Raw genomic sequence first — 6,271 nt, 5'->3', positions numbered from 1 at the left:
GCAGTGTTGCCAAAAAAAAAACACCTACATATATAATAAATATATCACACACACTGTGTATAGTCTATATTCATATGTGGGTATACAATTAAATAGACATGTAAATATGTGTTGTGTATATGTGATAACTACTACGGAGAAAAATAGAACAAGGTAAGGGGAAATTGGGCTTCCCAGGTGTCGCTAGGGGTTAAGAACCCGCCTGCCAATGCAGGTAGACATAAGAGACACAGGTTTGATCCCTGGGTCTAGAAGATCCCTTGGAGTAGGAAATGGCAACCCACTCCAGTATTCTTGCCTGGAGAATTCCATGGGCAGAGGAGCCTGGCGGGCTACAGTCCATGGGGCCTCAAAGAGTCTGACATGGCTTAAGTGACTTAGCATGCACAAGGGGAACTCTGTGGGGGAAGGTTGAATTTTTAGGTAGTCTGGTTACAGAAGGCCCTCCTGAGAAGGTGTTGCTCCAGCCAAGGTAATTAACACAAAATGCCTTTATCACCTTATCCCAAATTCTGTATCACATATCCTGTCCTCAAATCCTCCAAATTTGCTCATCTGAAAAAGATTCATTGAGTGCCTACTAAGTGCAGGGCTCTGGGAACATAGCAAAGAACACAGCAAGGGGACTCAGTTCAGTTCAGTCACTCAGTCATGTCTGATTCTCTGTGACCCCATGGACTACAGCATGCCAACATTCCCTGTCCTTTTCCATCTCCCGGGGCTTGCTCAAATACATATTCATTGAGTTGGTGGTGCCATCCAACCATCTTGTCCTCTGTCATCCCCTTCTCCTTCTGCCTTCAATCTTTCTCAGCATCAGGGTCTTTTTCAATGAGTGAGTTTTTCGTATCAGTTTGCCAAAGTATTGGAGCTTCAGCTTCAGCATCAGTCCTTCCAATGAATATTCAGGACTGATTTCCTTTAGGATTGACTGGTTTGATCTCCTACCCCCCTTGCAATGGTCAAGAGCACTTTTCCATCACATCCTTTCCTTCTATCATTTGCCTCACTCTGAGAGATCTTCCCTGATGCCCCATGTAGAGTAGTCAGGGAATAACCCTCTGAGGAGGTGGCCTGTGAAAAGTGAGGAAGCAAACCATGTATATTTAACATGGCGGGAAGCATCAGATAGAGGGAACGTCAGGTGCAAAACCTTGAGTTTGGAAATTCTTGGAATGTGTGTAGCTGGAGAAGAGTGAGGAAGGGAGAGCACTGGGAGATGAGATCCAAGGCCATCTCAAGCAAAGCCTTGTATACCAGGCTGTGTCTTTGGTTAGGTTTTTATTCTAAGACCCGTGGGGAGCCATAAAAGGATTCCACATAGGGAAGTTGCATTATATGAATTATATTTTAGAATAAACAATCTGGCTGCTCTGTGTGGAAGGAGAAAAAACTGTTGGGGGTGGGGGTGGGCAGAGATAGGAAGCAGAAAAGCCAGCGAGAAAGCTACTAGAGTCCAGGAAGAAATGAGAGAGTGTCAGGCCAAGGGGGATGTGGGGGTGGGGATCAGATTTTTCAACTTATTTTGAAGGTAAAGACACCAGGGTTTGCTGAGAAATCAGATACAGGGCATGAAAACTAGAGAGGAGCCCTGGCTGACCCCTGGGTTTTTAGCCTTAGCTGCTGGAAGGATGGTGTTGTCCTTAACTGTCAGGGGAAATACTCCATTAGGAGCAGTCATGGGGCAAAATCGGAGTTGGTTTTCAAATGTGTTACATTTTCAGTGCCTGTTAGATATCCAAGGTCTGGTATATGTCAGTTGAGTGAAAACTTTGCGGACTAGATCTGAGATGCAGGGGTTGGATTTAGGGGCCATCAGAAGTGGCAACTGAAGCCATGGGTGTGGCCAACTTCTCTGAGGAATTGACTGCCTTCAAGTGGATCAGTAGGAGTAATTGAGACAGGATTTGGACTTTCCCAAGTGAGAGGGAAGGGCACTGTAGTCAGAGGGAACAGCTTCAACAAAAGCCTGTGGAAGTAAGAAAGCAGGGAGAGAGAGAAGGGGGGGCGAGAGGTGTACCATTCACATTGCCCACAGCCGGTTTATTGCTTCACTGACAAGATTGTCAAACCTTTGGATGTTTGCCAATCTGGTGTAATTATAATATACGTTTCTCTTACTAGGCATGAACTTGGGCATCTTTTCATAGATTTAAAGGTATTTGTCATTCTTCTGAGAGTTTTCTGTTTGAATCCTTTATCCATTTTCTATGGGGTTGTTGTACTTCTTATGAATTTTTAGGGACTCTCTATATATTAGCCTCTTGAAAAATGGAGTCTTGAGGATGAAAGAGATTTGAACAGTTGTGGTGTGTATATTTATTCGTGCTTCCAAGGTCCAGTATGTGCCAAGCCCTGTTCAAGGCATTAGAGGCACAGTGGTGAGCAAGACAGACCAAAGTCCCTTTCCTCATGAAAGCTTTCATTCTAGTGAAGGAAACAAATAATGTAGGAAAAAAACACATAGTATATTAGAAATTGAGAAATGTTATGGAGAAAAAGAATACAAGGAATAGGGCATAGGAAATATTGACAGGGCAGAGTTTGGATCCTTAAATGGGGTAGCCAGGAGGTGACATTTGAAAATTCAAATGGGATATCTCCTTCAGTCTGGAACAGTTCTTCAGTCTTCCCTTGACCTTCATGACACTGACACTTTTGAAGATTATAAGCCTGGAGTTTTGTAGACTGTCCCTTAGTTGGACTTCCTCTGACATTTCCTGTGGTTAGATTCAGGTTCTGCATATTGTCTAGGAGTATCACAGAAGCGAAGCTGTCTCCTCCTTTCATCCTATTAGATGGCTCAGGATTTTAATACTGCTTTATTGACTATGCCAAAGTCTGACTGCGTGAATCATAACAAACTGTGGAAAATTCTTAAAGAATGGGAATACCAGACCACTTTACCTGCCTCCTGAGAAATCTGTATGCAGGTCAAGAAGCAACATACAAGAACTGGACATGGGAAAATGGACTGGTTTAAAATTGGGAAAGGAGTATAACAGGGCTGTATATTGTCACCCTGTTTATTTAACTTATATGCAGGGTACATCATGAGAAGTGCCGGCCTGGATGAAGCACAAGCTGGAATCAAGATTGCCAGAAATATCAATAATCTCAGATATGCAGATGACACCACCCTTATGGCAGAAAACAAAGAAGAACTAAAGAGCCTCTTGATGAAAGTGAAAGAGGAGAGTGAAAAAGCTGGCTTAAAACTCAACATTCAAAAAACAAAGGTCATGGCATCCAGTCCCATCACTTCATGGCAAACAGATGGAGAAACAGTGGAAACAGTGACAAATTTTATTTTCTTGGGCGCCAAAATCATTGTAGACGGTGACTGCTGTGAGAAACCTAGACAGCATGTTAAAAAGCAGAGACATTACTTTATGGACAAAGGTCCATATAGTCAAAGCTATGGTTTTTCCAGGAATCATGTATGGATGTGAGAGTTGGACCATAAAGTAAGCTGAGTGCTGAGGAACTGATGCTTTTGAACTGTGGTGTTGGAGAAGAACTGTGGTGTTGAGCATCCCTTGGACTGCAAAGAGATTAAGCCAGTCAATCCTAAAGGAAATCAGTCCTAAATATTCATTGGAAGGACTGATGCTGAAGCTGAAACTCCAATACTTTGGCCACCTGATGTGAAGAAATGACTCATTGGAAAAGACCCTGATGCTGGGAAAGATTGAAGGCAGGAGGAGAAGGGAACTACAGAGGATGAGATGGTTGGATGGCATCACCGACTGGATGGACATGAATTTGAGCAAGCTCCAGGAGTTGGTGATGGACAGGGAAGCCTGGTATGCTGCAGTCCATGGAGTTGCAGAGTTCAACACGACTGAACGACTGAACTGAATTTCACTTTTTTCCGTTCATTAAGATGGTATCTGTCAAGTTTCTATACTGTAGAGATACCATTTTCTGCCTTGAAACTTTGGAACTGTGTAAATATCCTGTTTACGTCAAAGTGTAACCACTGTCTTTAGCACCCAGAGACTTAATCACAGCTGAACATCATTACTGTACCGATTATTAGTGACATTCTACTGTAAAGGAGATATTTCTCTTCTCCGTTTATTTATCTTTAATTTCTGTAAGTATGGATTTATGGATTCTTGAACTGTATCAAACACTATTTCTGTGGTTGCTGTTTGTTTTAGTCTGTTTATGTAGTGCTATATATATATATATATATTCTCTATTGACCCAATTTTGCATTCCTGAGATAAAGTATTTGATTAAAACATATTTGCTAAATATACTATTGGATTCTTTTAGCTAGGATTTTATTAAGGATTTTTACATCTACAGGTATAAGTGGCTTGAAATGTTTTCTTGTATTATCTCATCTGTTTTGGGGATCAAGATGACACCAGTCTCATAAAATAGACAGCTTTCATTCTTTTTTCTTATATCTAGAACAACTTTGTACGAGATAGTGATTAACTGTTCCTTGGGAGTTTGGTAGAGTGCACCTATAAAAACCATCTGGGTTCTTTTTTTGGTGAGGAGAGGGAAGATTTCAACTTATTTAGTACTTTGCTCTATTCGAGTAATCTGTTTCTTCATAGAAGTTTTGGCATTTTATATCCCTCTACTAATATATTCATTTCATCTATATTTTCAGATACACTTTCTCTGTTGCATCTGTAGTGAATTCCTCCCTCTGGTTTGTATTTTGTATTTGGTTTGTTTGCTTCTTTTTAAATTGATCAGTCTTGCCAGAGGTCTGCTTTTCCTCTTAATTTTTGTTTCAAAGATTCCACTCTTGATTTTATTAACTTGTTGTTTCCCTCCCTACTTCATCTTTTCTATTATTTCCTTTCCTGTTACTGAGGTTTGCTCTGGTGGTCTTTTTCCAACTTCTTGTATAATTTATATGACAAAATGCCCAGATTTTAATTATATAGCTTATTGAATGCATATAGTTATACACCCATGTGACCAGCACCCCAGTCAAATACAGAACATTTCATTTTTCTAGAAAGCTGCTTTGCAACTCTTTCCAGGAAGTCCAGAAAATGTATCACCACAAATGTGCTGAGAACTTGATATAAACAGAACAGTAAACAATGTACTTCTTTTGTATCTTTTTTCACTCAACATGTTTGTAGTTCATTTGTGTTGATTTTTGTATCAGTGATTTTGTCACTTTTTATTGCCAGGTTGTATTCTGTTATATGAATATGCCACAATTTATCCATTTTCCTCTTGCTGGATGTTTGGGTTGTTCCCATTTTGTGGTTATTCTGAACACAGCTGCTGTGAATACATGTAACAAGTCCTTTTGTTGACATGTTTGCATTTATTTGGGATAAACATCTAAGAATGGAATTTCTTGTTCACAAGGTAACCTTATGTGTACCTTTTTATGAAACAGCCATATTCCAGAGTGGCTGTACCACTGACTATTGCCAGCCATGTATGAGGCTTCCTTGACATGGGATTCCTGGGAGTTATACTCTGGGGAACCACAACAGGGAAGGGAACATGGGGATGTCTCCAGACTGAAAGCCACCCTTTCAGGTGGCCTCTTTCTGTTCCTATTTCCTCTCCCTTTCCCACTGGGCCAACACCTCCACCCCAGATCAGCACCATCCCACTTATAGGGGTCCCCATCTTTCTCACCTGTCCCTGCCACTGGTGTAGGTTGATGTCTCAATGCAGACTATTAAGTGGGGGAGGGGCTTTGAGCCAATTGCTCTTCCTACACCACCTCCCTTCCTGTCTCATAAGCTTGTATGTTTGGGGGAGGGGTGGTTCCTGGCCCTGTTGCACAGCCCAGCCCCCTAAAGCCCAGAGAGGGCAGGCCCAGCTTTGTGTTCTGCTGTACTCAGACCTGTGCTGAGAGCACACACATGTATTTGTGAACCACAGGGTGTAGAATGGTTAGCATGACCGGAGCAGTAGAGCACTGTGGTAAAAGCCATGGAGAAGACTGGGACGTGGGTGGGCCCAAATGGTGGGGCATCCCTGGGACCTGGGTTTGGCAGGTTGACTTCTCTATCTCCACGCCTCTGGGGTCATTAGCCCGTTGAGAGCACAGGGCCCACTGGTGCCAGAGTGCCCATCATCATTCACTTAGAAATGCCCTCAAGCACGGTCCCCAGACCTAGGGAGGGCCAAGTACAGTTTAGCCTCGTGACTGTACAGCAAGTGTAGCTGTGGGGTGGCGAGGCCAGGGGGTGGGGGTTCCTCGTCCCATTTCTGGTCTGGAGGGACAAGCCCAACAGTACCCTGGTGGTGCTTGACTTCCTGGTACAGT

This window comes from Oryx dammah, unplaced genomic scaffold, assembly GCF_014754425.2.
Source record: "Oryx dammah isolate SB20612 unplaced genomic scaffold, SCBI_Odam_1.1 HiC_scaffold_23, whole genome shotgun sequence".
NCBI lineage: Eukaryota > Metazoa > Chordata > Mammalia > Artiodactyla > Bovidae > Oryx > Oryx dammah.
Note: the sequence above shows the minus strand (reverse complement) of the source record.